The sequence below is a fragment of the Lonchura striata genome, chromosome 15, assembly GCF_050655825.1.
Source record: "Lonchura striata isolate lonStrDom1 chromosome 15, ASM5065582v1, whole genome shotgun sequence".
NCBI classification, from domain to species: Eukaryota; Metazoa; Chordata; class Aves; order Passeriformes; family Estrildidae; genus Lonchura; species Lonchura striata.
Window position 1 is genome coordinate 9989490 of NC_140717.1, and position 19315 is coordinate 10008804.

The 19315-nt window shown below is 43.5% G+C and overlaps 1 long non-coding RNA gene across 1 annotated transcript; it reads right to left on the minus strand.

Annotated features, from left to right (window-relative positions):
- Nucleotides 1-8: 8 nt before the first annotated feature.
- LOC146766010 (uncharacterized) lies at nucleotides 9-16283 on the minus strand. Its single transcript, XR_014958666.1, has 4 exons — nucleotides 15336-16283; nucleotides 7083-7149; nucleotides 6655-6725; nucleotides 9-4049 (listed from the first exon to the last, which is right to left on the minus strand). It is a non-coding gene; the product is annotated as an uncharacterized LOC146766010 (long non-coding RNA).
- Between the last annotated feature and the right edge of the window lie 3032 nt (nucleotides 16284-19315).

Genomic DNA, 19315 nt, shown 5'->3' on the forward strand with positions numbered 1-19315 from the left:
CGCCCGTAGGGAAAACCCGGGCTGTGGAGGGGCTGAGGCGGCGGTGACGCCTTGGCGGCCATCTTGGATGTGGGCAGACATGTTGGGTGTTGGCGGGACAGGCTGCGCGCCGCCATCTTTGTTACGGGCAAATCCGTCGCCTCACCGCGACCGTGCGTGCCGGGGGCCAGTTGAGGTCGTTTCAGCGGTCTCTGGATCCCCTGAAAAATTGTCGTAGTTTAACTCTTGGCTGTTGAGCAAGCAGCAGCGGCTAAATAAAGAACACACCCTGCTGTTCTAGGGACAGGCTTTAAAAAAGCCAGCTCGGACTGAGGCAGGATCGGTGTCCGCTGGTGGAGGGGTCACGCACGGAGGGGCACCCCCAGTTTTACTCAGGAGACTCGTACAAAGTAAACCCCGGCATTATCGGGACAAGAGCTTCCTGAACCTTGAGACTTATCACTTGTCTCTTTGTTATCGCATCGGACACCTCGTTTCCATGTCCTCCATTTGGTGGTCCTTTGTGTAAAACAGTGTCCCTGCTGTGCACTTGTTGATCCGCTCGTTTGTACCGCTTTAATTTCTGTTTCCTGGGACATTTGTACCACGTGCACCATGGGTTTTTTTACGCCAATTAGCACCCCGTATAAAGTGGCTTTCTAGCCAAAGGAATTGTGGTCCTTTTGCGCAGCATCCTTCTAGTGACAGATCCCTTTATCTTATTCATCTGAAGGACTCCAAACAGTTTTATGTTCATCAAAACAAGAGCAAGAAGCTGAACTATCCTGAATGTCCCTACTTCTTAAATTATACAAAGGCAGTGACCCCTTTTTCCCCCTTCACTTAAATTATTTTGAAGTTTGAATTAAGTGAGAAGACAAAAAATATGGAAATAAAACATTAAAAAACAAACCCACTTGCAGTTCTTGGTCTTGATACTCTCACTTGGTTCACAGGCTTGAGCTCTCAGATTTTGCTTTTTTACCTTTCCTGGAAGCCCTGCAGATCCCCTCGGCCACAGAAACCTCACAGTAACACCAGCCTGTGCAAAACATCTGGACAGGACCACTGATAGAAGCAAAATTATTTAAAAACTGCAGATCCAAGCCGTGTTTGGATCTGCAGTTTTAACTGATACCCAACACAGTATTGTTCCACAGTCCCAATCACATGAGCCCCAGGTGAGAAAAATATATAAGAACACGAGTCAAAATTGATCAATGTACTTAAGAGCTTTGTGTTACTGACCTTAGTCTATAACTCTTCCCTTAGTAATAATAGTATGAAAAAATGGTTCTTTGAGACCTGAATGTCTACATTCCTCCAAAAGGATTTGTCTGTAAAATACCCTGCTTGCTTTCAACATTGTCCTCGCTGAGGAATAAAGCCATTTATACATTTGAAGAGAAGCACATCAATGGAAGTTACAATCACTCAAAAGCATTGTCATGGTGCTTCATTTTTATTACTGCTCACAGTGACTGGTAATTGTTATCTCTGAGTGGCAGAGGAAAATACCAGCACATGGGAGATGCAACTAACAACCCAACGACCAAATCTTTTGTGTAAACTGTAGCATTAGCTGAGAGAGGAAGTTGTTTTGTTATATTGTGGCACTGAGAAAACGTATTTTCCAAATATTCCTGCCAAGAGATCCCTCTGCAATCATAGCAAGGAATTACTGCACCTCGGCGATAGCACAGAGCGAGGACACGATTGGTTCAGCTCCTGCAGCTCTCCCATAGTATCCATGTAAAAAGACAGCAAGTGAAACATACAGCTAGCTTAACGAGTCCTGTGTGGATAGGAGACTCAATTAAAATTAAATTATACAACAAATTAGGTTTTAAATGCTGCACTGCTTAGCCAGCCAGACAAATAATAATTAGAGATGTACTGATCTGCTGTGTGCAGTTGACTGCTGTAACTGCTCTCCATGTACAATCACCACATTTCTCTCCCAGCTCAGGGTAGTTTTATCCCACATTCCAAGTAATCCATCTCTCAACAGCCCCATTTTGTACTTGTCACCCTCCAGAGCTGGGCAAAATGGAGAGGATTTCTTTCTAGAGATCACCTTTCCCATCTGTTCCCTCAGTTAATGTTTGTTTAGCAATATACCTCCCCCTCCTCTTTGTTCCTAGCTTTATTCAAGCTCATTCTAGATGGAATTAGTTTTCAGTCTCTGAACTGTGTAGGTATACATATACCAGCAGAAAAAGAAGCTATAAATATTACTTCTTTTTTCCCCACAAGTAGTGATACACAAACCAGCAGTTTGAAAATACCCCATCGTGGATGGAGGGGTACAAGCTAGAAACTGTCACCTCTGATACTGGTTCTAGCAAAAGAAATTTAGGCCATCCTTATGAAGTACAATATAAAAATGAGTTCAGTTGAAAAGGACCTGAAGGCAGCTACTCAAATCCTATTGTAAATGTTCAAATGCATTTGTATTGCATTAATGTTTGAAGCTCTCTATCACCCAGTAGATAACATTCAGAAAAACTGGTGCTATTTAATTTTCTCCTCAATTTTTTTTTTTTTTTTCACTTCTGGAGAAAGCAATATCAAATTATTAATAACAGATCAGGAAAAAGCAACTTGGACAACATATTTCATTATTGAACTAATAACTATGTGTTCTTCATGGAAAATAAAGTATTTTAAATCATCCTAAGCCAGCAAGAGTAATCCTATCCCACAGCCATCTTCACCTGTGTTTTCTGTCCACTGGCTGCTTGTCTGTAGGTAATGAAAAGCCAATTTTGTGGCGCAAAAGAATACATACCAAGGACAGGCATTTTCCTAAATACTGATAGTCCAGTCCTGCAGATAATCTATATTCCTGCTATGCTGTAAATGAGAATACACTATTAACATGAGGCATTTTCCTAGTCAGGCAACCAGCCTCAGATTTCTTCCTTATTATGTGGTAGAGACAGGAAGGCAGCCAGAGACATCACATGAAAAGGAAAGAAAAGTGCCACTTATGTCCTTTTCTAGACATCCATTACTGACCACTCCTAGTGTTTAGGACACTTTCAGACTGGGGAAAACCAGTATGGAATTACCCATGAATTACAAAGTTAAGCAGCAATGAGTCTAAGTACCTCCAAAGGAAGGACTCCCTGGGAAATTAAGAGGAAAGCAAACAAAACCAACACACCAAAATCATGCACAGGGGAGCTAATGAAACAATGCAGTTCCCAGGGAGAAGAGCCTCTCTGCAGGGACCATGGCTGAGCTTTGTTGCTGGGGGAGAAGGAGCAATGAGGAGAGGCTGCTCTGTGCCCAACTGGTAAACAGAGATCAAAAATAATGCAACTGTTGTTCACACTTCCCCAGTGAGCTTCACTGATCAACAACACTCCCAGTTGTCTTTAAAATCACTCTGTAAATGCAGCCAGGTATTTCCCAAAGAGAGATAATAATAGTAATAGTAATAGTAATAGTAATAGTAGTAGTAGTAATAATAATAATAATAATAATAATAATAATAATAATATTTAAAACAAACCTTATTGACACTTAGAAATTGCTAACAACTATTTTGTTACATTCAAATGGAATTTAAAGCAATACAAATACATCTTTTGGCATTATTTACTCCCTTTTTCTCCCCAGGCTGTTGGGGGAAAGCAGTTCAAATTCTTGCCTTTGGCACTTTTTAGTTTCCAAACATCAAACTCTGTAGGCAGCTTGCAAGTCCCAGAAGATGGTCTCTTCTGTCTAATAAAGAAACCAATTCCACTTGATTTGATAAATGGAACTATTCCTGATAGTCTTAGGTTTTCCAAGACATGGGTTTGGGGTTTTTTGCAGATCCAGGCTCAGCCCTACAGTAAAGTCCTCCCCCCATCTTACCTGACAGGAGCCCACACTAGCCACAAGCATATGGACATACACTTACTCTCACTTTTCTTGTACCAGATTCACACGGACCTTTTTAGTGGTTCTTCTTGTCATTTATAGGTGACAGTCCAAGTTTTCTTTTTGATCACATAATTCATGAAGTTTGAGAAATCCTCCAGCACTTCATCAGTAAATCTTAGATTGACATGTTTAGTCTAAGGAAGAAAAATTGTATATATTATCTCAGGATGAAAGCCTACCTACAGAAAAATTACATTAGTATTTCTGTAAAGAATCCATAGAAAATTGGGAAAATTTACAGTCTGGATGCAGAACTGATTGCATCAAAGGGGGTTTTTTAAATATTTCTTTCCTTTGAGTGTTTTGAAATATGCATCCTCCAGGGGGTGCCAGATTAACACCACTGGAAAATAAAAATGTGTGAGTTATCCACACCAAGGAGAGAAGTGTCCATCCTGCACATTTCAAAGTGCCTTGTGAGTGATGCACCCCTCCAGTCTGAGCCAAAGGCTCCAGTGTCCAGAGTGAAATTTTTCAGCTGTTTACTTACAAAACTCTCCTGAAGTCAGAAACTGCTGACTGCTCCTACAATTCAGGTCACACACATGTTCTGCCGAGTTCAGGTAGGCTACATCCCTCAGAAAAGAGCTTTAAGAGTGGCTGAGTGGAGAAATGCATCCATCTCAGCCTTTGAATAAAAGAGACCTTGGGGAAGGAAGAAGTAAAAAATGCAGTGGCAGCTGTATGTGTTATGAATAAGGACAGAAACCTGGACACAAGAACTAAAATGACACAGAAAAGCTGGAGAAAACATGGTCAGGAGTGTCATCAGGTTTTCAATAGGCCTGCAGGGAATGTCAGCTATGAGTAGGATGGTTGTAAATGTCATTAGAGCAGAGGAGAAGTTTCACTGGCTCGGAAAAGAGAAATCTGTCACTTAAAACAGAAACTATGCCTTGAACAGGCAACTGCTTTACTCTTAGGGAAATTGATCTAATCACTATTTCCAGTCAAAGGAGCAAGGAAAAAAAAAAAGAAAATTGTTGAGAAGTCATATAATAATATCAAAACCTTTTCAACATTTCACTGCTCATGTTTTTCTTTTATCTACACAGCAGCTAAAATAATCACACAGTCAAGCCATTCTGCTTCCCACAGAAATATTACTGAAAGAGTGCCTGGTTATCTTCCACTTGGCAGTAAAATCTCTGCTGAATAAGTATTTAAGAAGAAAATTTCTGTGAGACTCCAATACTAAAAGACAAAATCTCTGATATATACTTAATTTGACCTCTTGCAATTTTATTTTTCTTACTTTAAGATTAGCCACAACAGTCAATGCTAGCAGTGAAAACCAACATAATTAATCTTTAATATCACATAAGCATGGACATTGTCAGAATGAAAGAAGACCCTGAATATTATATTAATCCATTATTAGAATTATATTGGACCCAGGGCTGTCAATTAACACCCTACTGAGATGCAGAAGAGATGCCTATTATTTCAAAAAATCACTTTACTCAATTCTCAGCTGCTTATAAAAGTGGAGCTCCAGTGCAGTCACTGATCAGCAACTTTGCATCAGCTAAAAATATGATCACTTGTGTAGAGTTTAAATTGTTGGGGAAGCACAGTGAATTCATGAACCAAAGCCTTGAGTGCTGGGGGTGGTTTCTGTGACCATGTAGGGAGCTGTGCCTGGTGTAGGCACTGAAGCAGAGACAACAGATAAAAATCACTTGCAGTACATACCTGGAAGTCTAGTAACGGTTTTGGTAAATGATAACATGCCCTAAATAGCATGATCTTCAGACTAGACACTGGGATTAATGGAACATTTTACTTTATTCCTCACTTTCTCTCAATGCCATATTGTAGAGACACATTCATATTTTTGTTTGGCATTACCTTTGTAGATGCAGACTTGTGCAGTTAGTTGTAAACTAAGCTGGTTAACACTGAACTGTCCCCTGAGAAAGGGAAGGCTCTGTCTTCTGTGTCCTGTACAGAAACAAATGGTCCCATAACATCTTGTCTGCCTTATTATTGTCAGGGAGTCAACCTTAGGGGATGTGGCAACATTTTTTATTTGTTATTTGATTTCTTAAAAATCCCTGCTGTGGTTATTAAGAGGAAATCGGCCATAATTCAGGAGCAGTAGTTCTGATGGACAGTGAGATGGAAGGCTTCATATTAAAGCCTTAGGAGGCCAAAAAGAAAATTGAAACTCTGGAAGTATTGGCTGATGGGCACTATAGTTTCATTATAAAGAACACCAAGTTCTATAAACCTCTTGGTGGGAGGGATAAGAGCAGAATGAAAACAGTGACCTTGAGATCAGTGTCAGGCTAGAGAATAGTAAGACAAAGGCCAAGTAAAGGAGAAAAAGAGGAAATGCAGGTCAAGACATCATCTTCAACTTCAACCTCATTCTTGGCACTCCTGGTCAAAAGATGCCCACATTTATGGTTTCTTTCTGTAAACCAAATGAAATACATGCTTTCTCTCCATCCATGAAGCTGGAACCCCTAATTATGTTTTCTTTGCTTTGCATCTTCACCACTGCATTATTCTCTCTGGTTTTGTCATTTGGTTTTTTGCCCCATTCCTTTTCCTAGCCAGCTCAGTGGCCTGCTTTGACCAAATAACTTTCTATTTACAACCATCTTTTGATTCACCTTTCTTTAGTGCAGCAAGGAAAAAGCTACTCCATTAATTTTCCAAGAGCTGTTTTGACCCAAGTCTATCCAGCCTATAATTTTAATTAACTTTTATGAGTCAAAGCTCACTTCTTACCTGCTACATTGTCAGTCTGTATCACCTCTTTGTTCCAGTTTTCCACATTTCCTCTTAAACCTGGTCTCAGTCTAAAGAAATCAAATTGAAGACCGTTATTTGGGGTAGGCCTTGAGAAGCCAAAAAGTTTATATTATCTGCTGGCTAACTCGGGGAGCAACTGGCTGTGATTTATGGGGGTGTTAGAACACCCATAGCTCAACATCCACAGGCACTGAGAGCATAGGACAACATGGGTGTTGGCACACCATCACCATGTGGTTTTTCATATGTGAGCCCTGGCTTCTTAAATACCCTGCATTCAGCTTTGACAGACTGTAAAGTACTGGAAGTCACAATCCCAAAACATCGGTCTTGTTACTTGTTTCATTACATTCTCATCTTTTACAGCAGTGTATTTGTGGAGAAGCAATGGTTCAAGAGCTCACCTAAATCATTGGTTTGCAGTTTATGGTCTGCAGAGCCTGGCAAGCCCATGAAAAACTTCTAAAGAATCTGAAAAAAAGTGATTGAGAAAAAGAAAATTAATATGTGTCAGACAGCAATCTACATATGTGAAATTCCTAAAGGAGTCTGCACTACTGCTGGAAATTTTTTAGGGGCCCACAAATCAAAAAATGTTGAAAAACCACTGACCTAAATCTTCTCCTGCAACAGCAAATGGCCTAGAACTGCAGCAATATGAGAACTTGGCACTAAGAAATGGCATGACAGCTAAGCAGCACAAAATTGCTGCAGCTTCTCACAGATGTAAGTGGAAGGGAATGGGACAGGCACATATCTGTTTTGCCTTTGTATTTGTTCAGTGATTAGTGCTAAAACAGACACAGAATAAAAAGGGCAGTCTGTTTCAATGCTAACTAAATAATCTTAACTACAGATTACAGCATGCAACAAATTTGGAGATGGATATGTTCCTTATACAGATTGGTCATTTCAAAGGGTGAACTTTCACTAATTTAAAAAAAAAATCAGACAAGCACAAACCCTATTAAGGCATCATGTCATTATTTCACTAGATTCTCTGGAAATAAGCTTGTTTCTGTGCTAATTTTTCTTCTGGCAGAACCAATTCATTCTTGGCCTTTACAAGCTGGTCTTTTAAATTTGATTCAAAATTGGATTTGGGCCTCTGGAGATACCTGATGTCAGCCTTCCTAATGTAGTGTCAACATGAAGACACAAAGAGATAAAAAGTCAGTTTCACTTAGAGTTTCCTTTTTCCAGGGTCTAATCTGGGTTTTTCACTGTCTTTCACATTTGCAGTCTGGATCATTGCATCTTCTTGTTGTGAGTCACATTAAGCAAGAGGGCAAGAGAGTGCTTAGCCAACCTCCCTGGTTTATAGGCAGGGTCACTAACACAGCTGGAACACATACTTATGCTTCATGATATCACCTCATAAAACGATCACATAGCAGACAAATTTTAAGTGCATATTGGAAAAGCAGAAACTCTGGGGTCAGGGTGGCGCAGAGTGGAGGAAGGGTAAATGTAGGCTACAATGAGAAATAATGAGACTCACTTTGCTGGAGGAAATGGTCAAACATTAGCATTTCAATAGAAGAGGTCAAACCATTTCATCCAATACAGGATGTCATTCCCTGCAGGCCAAGCTAATACAACCCATAACATCTGTACTCTGTATCATACTTTTAAAATATGACATCCAAACTGTGGGTTACTCCCCACAACGACTTCTATTATCCCTCCTGCCTCCCTCCCTGGCCCAGCATGCAGTCTGTCCTCATTTGGATCATATGAATTAAACAACTAAAAAGGGTACACAAAGGAAAAAGAGCAAGAACACAGAATATCTCAGAGGTGTTAAGGAAAACTGTGTAGGCACACAGCTCAGGTCTATCATAACACACACAGAGAAACACTGAATTACAATTCTTTGGGCAACCTTAGGTCTATCCTATCCAGGCAGGTTCATTTATTCTTTTCTTGGAAGTGTGAAAATGCTGCGATTAAAAAACAAAAAACAACTAATAAAACCAGAGCAAAAAACCCCAAACAAACCACCAGAAAACCCCCACAAAACATTAAAAAAACCCAAAAAAACTCGAAAAAGCCAACACAAAAACCAACCAAACTCTCTTCCCCTTACATTTCCCAATCTGCAGCACATTCATGGCTCAAAACACTTAGAGACTCAAAATTTTGCTACCACCACTGCAGAGCAGAAAGTAAAGCTGCTTTTTGCAGTGTCTTGCTTAGCATGGTATATTTCACAAAGGCAGTGGAGGAAGTATTTTTTTCCAGGTCTCACATATGGCAATTGAGACAGGATTTTAGGCCACAAGTAGAACATCACCATTCTACCATATTGCCTATCTCTTACAAAGGTAAGGGAAATCCTCATGGTCAGATGAGCTGTACAGCTGTTCCGTTTTGCAGAAGTCTTGTGAATTTTCCTCAGTGCTGTTTTTCCCTTTGCTTACATCAATGTCTAATTTAACACCTTCTATTTCACTGTTCTCTCAGCAGTCACTGCCCAACAGCACATCCTCCCATCAGCTTACCAGTGTAAACCAGCCAAGAGCACATGAAATGTTTGATTGGATTCAGCTGGATCTTTCTGTATTGTGGGAAGAGCAGACAAGCATTTGAATAGAGTTTCTGGGTGTTGGTCTGGACATCCACATCAATCCCTTGCCAGAAAGAGAAAAAGCAGCATCACATTTTTCATAGTGCTTTTCTTTAGTGACATTTCCTTCCTTCCATTAAGCAAATGTCCAGGGGAGATAAATGAATTGCTTTGTATATCTAGAGGATCTTTGAAACCCTTGATCTAGCAAGAATGAGAAAAATAACAGGGAGCTGAATGGAGGAAGGAGATTTAAACACACAGATTCTCAGACAGAAAAAATAATAAAGAGCTAGAAAATGGAGGCATGCCGCAAGAAAATAACTCAGACATAGGGATACTCCAAAATAACGCAGTTGCTAGAGGAGAAAAAAGCCAACACAAAAGGACTTCATGCAGCAAAGGAGAGTTGATGTTCAGCAATGCTCAGAAATTTTAATACTGATGTGTAAAATTAAACCATGACAGCAGAACAGGCTTATCTGCAAGCGTCACGTTACTTCCCCTGGGATCACTACCTTCCCACTGGTGCTTCTGTCATCTTCTCCTCCCCCCTCCAAATCTCACTTGACCTGAATTCTCATGATTTGACTCCATAATCCTCTGGTTTCCACTGTATGCACACAAAAGATTATTGTACAAAAGCGAATTCCCAGGGCCTTGGGCTTTGCTTTCCATTTAGTTAAAGAATTATCCTACAGTAGTTTAGATGCTGGGAAACTTGTCCTGTAGATTACTGCCTACAGGGCAAATGCTGAGGAGGCTGCTAACGAGAGAACAGATGTTCAGTGGCTTATGAGCCTTGCTGAATGTAAATATCTTCAGCACACTGCCTGTCAATAAGCCTCTGCCTGAGAATCACAAACCTTATGGACAAAATTCACCCCCCCCACCTTGTAAATGCATGGGCTTAGGCAGAATTACACTGGGGAAGAAGCTGTTCCTTCATCTGCACCAGAGAGCCAGAGTTTAAAAGCTTGTATAGACATTGAGACTAAATGCCATGAAAAGTTAATAGTTTTAAACAAAACGTTGTCTCTTTCCAAGAGAAAATGCAGCTCTTGGATCTGTTATGACACAGCAGGCCTAAAATAAACAGATTTCGGTGAAAAATTGATATTAGGGGTGAAAGATTTTACAGTGACTGGATTTCTAAAAGTTTGCTTGTCTCCATAAAAGGATGTTCTGCTTACAGGCCTTCAGTAGGTGATGTTTTTCCAGAGAAAGCAGCTTAAGGGGGGGTGGGTACCTCTGGACTCTCCTGAGCATCACTGTGCATCCCTGCATACCCCTCTGTCTCCCCCCTGTGACACCTGTAAGGCCTTAGACAGACTCCTAGGCAAAATGTGGAAAGAGTTTAAGCCCCCTCTTCCCCTCAGTCTTCTGAACACCTGCAAACATTCAGCTACCAAAGCAGAACTGTTTTCCCCCTTTGCCTGATGAGTGACCCTCAGAGCACCTACACTCGAGTGAGGGCTGAGCAGCTGATCACAATTGGTGCTTCTGAGTGGCTTTTTCTTTATGAGGTTTCCTGGCAGAAGACCAAGATATGCAAGGAGGACATTTGCCCTAAAGCTTCAGCCCTTCCAGCCATCCTTCCTAGGACAAGAGCAGGCTGATCTTGCTCTGCACCTCATCAGTTGTACCTACATTGCTGGAAAGCCAGGAGTTCTTGCTGATCAAAGATTGTCACTTCACTGTTGAAGTGTAGTAACTGCATGCTGTCATGAAGTTGCTTGGTACAATTTTCAGGAGTCCTTACAGCTGAGTGTGCCACATCTCTCTGCCTTTGCCAAGTGGTGCTCAGAGTTCCCAGTTATGGCATGAGGAGGGAAGGCAAGTGAGCAGGGTCTCTCTTCTATCACTGAAACCATGAAGGGGCTCTTTTTTTCTGGGAGTCCCCTGTTACAAGAGCATAACCACAGTCTGGAAAATAAACAAACTCCACCATGCACAACATTTAACTGAAAAGACTGGCTGGCAAGCTGAAACCTGGGAGACCTGGGTCAGCTACTAAGCTGTTTTATGATGTGGAACAAATCACTGTGCCGTGTTCACTCCTCTGTCCCATCCCAATCAGATTGCCAGCTCTGCACAGACAAGCCTTGAGTTTTATTAAACATGCATACTCCACTGAGCACACTGCAACCCTTGTCTCACCTGAGGCTTCTAGGTGTTCTTGTAACACGCATAATAACACTTTACAGTTCAATCTCTTATGGTGGGAAGTCTCATGAAAAATACTTAGTATGTGCCCTTTTGTGTATAAAAGTGATTGGCATGGAAGGATAGCACAGAAAATACTGTAATTACAGTCTTGTCTATTGGAGGTAGAGATTTACAGCTGCAACGTGCCCACCTCTGGGTGGAGAGCACAGGAGCAGCACAGCACTGCCAGGACAGACACCAGGACAGGGTCTGCAGCAGGAACAGGGCGGGACCCAACCTGCTCAGCCTCGTTCCTTCCCCTCGCCTTCTCCCTGCAGGCAAACCACAGCCGGATCCTGCCTAGGGCACCGAGGTGAACACCCCAATTCTCACCAGAACTGTCACCATTTCTTGTTACCTGACCGAAGTGCTCTGCACCACCTCAATGCTCCTGCGGGCACCAAACCTGCACCCACCCAGCCCTGCTTGGCACCGGGGCAGAGCGGGGCCACAGCAGCCGGGCTGAGCGTGGGTAGGTAGGAGGTACATCAGCATGTAAAGCTCCATGAAAATATAGAAATATTAGGTACTTCAAACACTGCTAGACTTCACCTCAGTTGCTCCATTGTCAGGATGAGCTTGTTAGTAGCGGTAATATTTGCTCTTAAGCCAGGCTATTCGCACGTTTCCTAAGCCCTTCAGCGCCCGTGGGACAAAGCAGGCTCTAAGGCCGGGCTGCGCGGGGCTTGCCGAGTTTTGGCAGAGCAGCCTCGGATTTCGCGCAGCGGGGCGTTACGGGCTCCGCGCAGGGCGGCGCTCCGGGGTCCCTGTGCTCCGGCGGCACTAGATGGCAATGTGGCTCTTCGGCAGCCCTGGAACGGCAGCCCGGGGCGTGGGGACCCCCGGGCACCCCCGAGCATCCCTGCGCGCTCCTCTGCACCCCGCCCTGTAACCCCCGCAAGACCTCAGGCAAATCGTGGCAAGAAATGCTGCTTGGGTGGCTTGTCACTGTCCTGTGCCTCCAACAATCGCTTCTCTTCCCAGATTAGATTTTATCCATCCCTGGAAATAAGAGCTGCAGCCAGCAGCAGGGCCCTTTAGTGGTGGCCACAACCCGTGTTCCTGCCGAGGGGAGCAGCACCGCTCTGCCCAGCCTGAGCTGCTGTTGCTGGGACCCGTGGAAGACACTATGGGGCATGAAACCCATGGGCAGGCAGCCCATGTGCCAGCATTGCATTTGTGCCCAAATTGCCACCAGGCCACATATCTGCAGCTCTGCAGGCAGTGCTGGGGCACACTGGCCTGGGCACCACCAGGCACTGCCACCACTAGCTGCCTTCTGCAGATTTGCTGCCCAGAAAGGGTTAACATTTCCTTTCCTGAATCCAGAATAGCATTTCTGAGTTGGTTTCTGGACATTTTATTAATCACCCTTAATCCAGTGAATTTTTCTTTAAAATGAAAGCATTTTTCTTAATAAAAAGTCACAGACAAAGCCTTTTCTATTGTTGCCTTTGGTTGGAGTTTTATCTGTCAGTCATGGACAGGTTTTTAAGAGGAAATTTTCAGATGAATGATAAAGGACACTGAACTCTGCAACACAGAGATGATCTGCCACTCGGTTTCTAGTTTCTGTTTAGTTTTTAGATCTGCCATGCCAAGGAACATTTCAGTTTCAGAATTAATGGTCTTATCCCCTGTTTTACATCTTACTTCTTAGGGTTGCCTCCCCTCTGAGCTCTCTCTGTGCCCATGGCACAGCTAGAATTAGCATTTCACAGCAAGAGCTGTGCTCTGCAGGAGTATGGGATGAACACTGGGCTGTCAGTCCATGCAGACAAACTCCCCAGCCTAATTTGTGCTGCCTGTTGCACCAGGGACTTACCATTAACTCTGTTGTCATTCCTTGTCTGCTTTAACATGATTGCTTTCAAGATTTCTCTCTCCAGGAAAACATCTGTGTTTTGGATTAGTTTTCCCTAGACAGATTTACTTACAGTTTTCCACATTAAATCTCCCTATTTTGTTGCTTTCTAGTCTATCTAGGTCCTTTTTTTGTTATTATTCCTCCAGGTGCATTAAAAAATCTCCCCATTTAGTGGAGTCAGCAGAGTGCTCTGGTATCCCAATTTACTCTTTGTATTCAACTATGAATGAATCACACATTCCTGGATGTCCTTCTTTTACACAGTGCATTCACTTCCTGCAGTCCTTTGTTTACAGTTCATGCTTTTGTCATCTGCATGACTGTGCCAATACCCAAAAGGATTTAAATTACTGTTTCCATCAGTCACATATGAAAAAGCTATAAAAACCAGAATAACTCCCCAATTGTTCTGCTTATCAGCCATAATTACATTATCTTTTGAATGTTAAAAGATTTTCCTCTTAGTATCTGCATTATTTTACTAAATATAAGCTTACAGTAACTTCCAGATTACTTTTGATTCCTGTTTGAAAATTATTTGGATATTTAATTTTCATCATATTTTCTGCCAATATAATATCAATTGCCCATTGCTTAGTTGTAGCTAGCAGAAAATATTATATTGTCCTTTAATTAAGGGATATAACATTATAAATAGGCCCATAAAAGAAATGAAAATTTTTGAATGGCAGCAATTATGTCTAACAAGAGAATGAAACGAGATGGTCAGTGAATTTAAAGAGTACCTTTTCCGCCCTTTGTTTTATCCATCTATTGAATTCAGGATAAAAGCATATGTAGACCGTGTCCCCAAAACAAGCTTCCTCTTGTCAGCATTCCTGTATTTCATCCAGATATGCTGTAATTTTCAACCCTCATGCTCTGAGGTCAAATGCTACACAACCTGCCTTGAAAACACGGAGCAGAGCTGGAGGCTGCGGCTGTGCCAGCAGCTGGGGCTGCCACAGCCCCTGCAGCTCCTGGTTATGACAGCCTGTGAGACAGCTCTGCTTGAAGGACACACGGATGGCAGAGCTGCCCGGAGCGCCAGTGCAGCCCGGTGCAGCCCAATGCAGCCCGGTGTGGCCCAATGCAGCCCGGTGCAGCTTGGTGCGGCCCAGTGCAGCTTGGTGCGGCCCAGTGCAGCCCAGGGACCGCAGCCCAGCCCCAGCCCCTGCTGTGCCCAGCTTTGCTTGGCCTCAGCGAGGAGAGGGAGGTGGCTCCGTGCTCATGCCCGAGCTCCCTGCGGGCAGCGCTGCACAGCACGCTCGCAGCATTGTCTGCTTCGCGTCCCAGCACTGCTTACAGCCAGAGCTTCTTCCATTTCCCTCTGCTTGTCTCTTAATGGAGACAGACCCTACATTTTATGTTCACTCCTATTCCTGGTAGGTTTGCAATTTGAGCATTGCACTGTGATTTTCTCCAAGGTTTTGTTCTCTCAAGGCATTTTACTGCTCTTTCTTTTGAATGCACTTGAGAGACAGGACACAGGTACTGTGTCCTTCTGACGAGTCACAGGAAAAGGATTTTTACCTCTACAACTGGCCTCTTAACCTATCAGGTCCTCCCAAACCACAACAAGACTCCCCAGTTTACAATACTTCTCCCCAAACTCCAGTACTCCACTGCTTTAATATCACCGAGACATGACTCCACCCCACTCCCTTCTGCAGGACTTTTTAAATGTTCCTAAGATTCCTTTGTTCATTATTATTTGAACGCTGAGCATGGGTTCAAGCAGCTCAGTTCCCAGGTGCTTTCTGGATGATGTGGCCAAAACACTGGTGCCTTCTGCTGCCTACCACAGAGCATGAATTCGTCCTTCATGTGGGGGAGGATGGCAGTGCTCACCTAAAGACCTTCCTTAGCCTGACACTGATCTTTGAGGCCGTTGTGCTTTGCCTTATGCCGGTTCTCTAGATCCTCCCACTCTTGCCCCCTTTATCTTCACTGTGGAAGTTGAAGGTTCACTGTGATCATTTGCAAGAGCAATTAGCAAAAGCCTGTGCTCACGTGAAGCCTCCGTGGCATGACGGAGTGTAGGGCATGTCCTCCAAATCCCATCCTTGCTCCAGGCTGTGCAAAATCCTGTAGGATCAGAACTCCCAGCTTAGCACTGCTGGCAGGCAGACAAAAGCAGAGACAGACAGTCCTCATCCCTCATCCTTATTCAGCTGTCCCTCCTCCTCCTCCTCCTCCTCCCACCTGCGAGGCTTTTGCTGTTAGATCTTAGAGCGTTCAGCTGTCTTCCACCTCCATCATTGCTTTGATAACTGATAGCAGGGAAGGTATTACTTAAAGAATCTGGGTGACTGTTAGCAAAATAAACAGGAGATGAAAGATAAGGCAGTCTCCTTGGTGCGTAATTACCTTAAAGGAAGGTCTGTTTGCTAATACTGTTGTTTTGATGTGCTAAATAGCTTGGGCTTAACGCCCCAGCAGATACTAAAGCTAACTAATTCCCGGTGATGTCATTGCAAGATTACAGAGACTGGAGAGGTAAGGGAGGAGTATCCACAAGGCAGCGGTGTGTAAGGAGTGCTCCCAAATCACCCGATGTGGCACACGGGAGTTTCGTCTTCACAGACAGCTCTGCTGTCAGCACAACAAAACCCCACCAAGTGATGCCTCCAGGCAGGCGGGTGGCTCTCTCCGAGTCACCTACTCCCTTCCCACCAGCCTGCTCTTGAGGAGATGCTCTCAGGTGTGAGAGCATTCCCTCTGCAGCGCTCTGCAAGGGAGCTCTTGCTCCCCAGTTCTCCCCGTAAGGGGGTTCTCTCCCTCTGCTCTGAACTGGCTTGGAAGGAGCTGCAGCTGGTTTGTAGGCAGCTGGGTTACCTGTGTGTGCGCATCATCTGAACTGTGCATGATTGCAGGGCTCCTCTCTTTTATTTAATTGTCTGCCTGGAAGCATCTTCTGACCTAATTATGCCTGCAGTTGTGCCACTTGGCTTGTCCTGTGTGCCGAGTGGCATCGCATGAGCAGGGCCCACTGTGCACATGCTGGCACACAGCTGAGCTAATACACACTGACAGTGGGGATCGGTTTTTTTAAGGCTAAGAAGTCTCCTGGGGTGTTAGTAATCCCCTAGAGGTGCCATTAGCTTATGATAACCACACCTTTGAAATTGTTTTATTGCTTTAATAATGTGGTGGTGATGGAAAATGGGGAACATGCCACATTTATTATTTATGCTAGTAAAAGATGAAAGTTAGCAATTAGAAGCTTTAAACCACAGGTTCAGCAGAACTACATAGCTTACATTTATTCCTTCTTGGACTGTGCACTCCAGCACTGGGATGTGGGATGCCCTTACTGTCCAGGTTCGTTATGTTGAGCTGCCTACAGAAACCATGGCAAAGTGGCAGTGCCAGCACAATTAACATTGTAAGATGGATACACATCTCACTGCAGGGATGGGTGGAGATTTCCTGGTGGGGAGCTGTTGGAACAGTGCTTTATGATATCTGAACTAATCTTGTGCTATGATAATTCTGTCTTGCTTAAGTGCTTGCAGCCTCTCTGTGCTGCGCAGTCATGCTGTGGCAGCTGCTGTGTGCATCTGATCCAAACTCGCTGCTTCCCCACACACTTAATTGGTAAAATTGCCACATATTGTTTATTAAAAAGTGTGGAAAGAGTGAGCAGAATCTTGGTCCCAGGACTGTAGAGCAGTGGCTCTGCTGCCACACAGCTGGGAATCACACTCTGTCAGCTCAAGGCAACGCAGAGAGAATGTATGTTGTACCATATGTGTCATGACACCTACATCTAGGTGGAGCAGCTCTACTGAGGTAAAAGAAGCTGGTGCACTGGTGGTGGAGTATAACATCAGGCCCTTCAAGGCTACCATGCTTCCCTGGTGTGGAGTTTTAACCTTAGTACCCAGAGAAGGGGACACCAATGTCACATCAGAACCAAAGGGAAAGGTAGGGAAAGTTATGCTTGTCATAAAAGAAACGTGCCAAGACAGCAACAGTCCCTGCCTGGAGCTGTAATGGAAGTGATTTCACTAATCTGCCTTGCAGGCCACTTTCTCATTCTGTGTGATCCTTCAGCGAGGGTGCAAGCGTGTTTGATCGCTTCACCTTAGGATCAAACAAGCAGAGGGCTGACTGCGTGTTTTATCTGCAGTTGGCAGAAAATGGAGGTGAGAGAGCAAGCAAGTGAGTTTCTATTAAGAATAGAGAGATTAATGCACCCAAATTTAATTGGAATTGCACAAGCAGGCAAGAGGTGTCAAGCTCTGAGTTCGTGCATAGATTGTGTGGGTGTCCTATGTACTACATTTTGAACATCTGCAGCATGACTCTCTCTGCCTTGTACTTTGGTCCTTGCTCCAAGCTTTCATGTTGGTTACTGATGTTGTACATCCTTATTTCTATTGTACACCCTTGTGCCCTTTGCCTCGTTGCAGTGCACCACTCCCCCTGGCAGGCTGTGTGCAGACAGAGGTGAGCCAGGACCTTGTCCATGACTTGGTTTCTTCTTGGCTCCAACAGCCTCACTGTTATCAGGGTCACACCTATGCCCTTACCCCTTCCCTGAAGCAAGCCCTGAGGCAAACTTAGGCCAGCTATAGACTATGTCCAGAGCCTGGTATTGTGAGTGAGTAACATTGGAGTGCAGCACCTGGCTGTGCAGGGCAAAGCAGGACCCCTCAAGTCATTAACATCCTTCTATTAATTTAGAATCCATGTTGCTCCTTTTGAAAGCTGATTCCATGGCCCAACACAGGAAGATTGCATTAAGCATCAGTCACTGGCATCCACGTTACTCAGGCAAGAAGAAACCACTTATGTAGCCTGGGGTCCCCCTGCATCCCACACCTGACAAGAAAAGTCCTTAGGGCTGAACATCCCTTCCTAAAGGAACTGCAGATGATTCCTGCCAGGCTGGTGAAGGGTTGGAGCTGGTGCAGTCAACACTGTGAGTGCAGGCTGCTGCCACTTACAGAAGGGAATTGGCTTTAGGCCCATTCATTACCCTCTCACTTGAACATCACCCTTTGACAAGCTTTGCTTTTGGTTCAGGTTATTCCTGTGAGGCTGGAGCTCAGCAATCCCCATGGGCAAAGCTCAGCCAGGAGACAGGTTTTATTTCTTTTCCTCAAGGTTGTTGTCAGCCTTGCCTACACTCAGGGACCTTCCTTGGCAGCACCAGTGGGACAAGGAGCCCACCCTCACTGGGAGGATTGTGCTGTGTAAGGAAAAAATGTTTCTGGCTCTTCTCATGTGTATTTGGGGCAGAAGGAAGGTGTAGTTTAGATTAGAGCACTGCAGCTTTATCAGTGTTTATCAGTGTAGGAGTTCTGCTCCGTGTAGCATAACAGCCTCAAGTCCTTTTAAACCCTGACATCAATATGTGGTGATAAGATAACACTGGTTATCCTGTACTGGTTGCTCTAGATAAGATAAACCCTTTTATGCTTTAAAACTGGACTCAAAGTTTCTGCTATGTTTTCTTTTCCTTTTAATGTAGCAAACTCCAGAAACATTTTATTTCTAAGGGAGTTGTATTTGTTAAGAGCAGATAAAAATAGTACATATCATAAATGAGACTTTCCAAACTTGCCTAAGGAGCATGAAACATTTTCTTTCAAAGACTAAATAGAAATGAGCTAGTAGGAGGTCTAGAAAATGTCTTAGAAATGTGTTGGATTAATTAGAAGCTAAAATTATTCCAAGTAAATGGTCATGCCTACATTTATTTTGTCACAAGTATGTCCACAAAGTGATATTTCAGCAACAGTGGATGTTAATTCTAAGGTGGTTACTTTTAATTAAGATGAAATAACTTTGGTAGTATTGCTTGAGACAGCAGTAGTTTGCATTTAAAGCTGGGACTGAATATAAGGCAGCATATCCATAAATCTACAGCACTGACTCTTCAAGTAGAGACAATATCTTCAGAGAATTTAGAGATACATCCATTCATTAGTGAGTTAAAATTAATAACTAGGTCCTCTATGAAATTTAGCACTTTAGTCTTG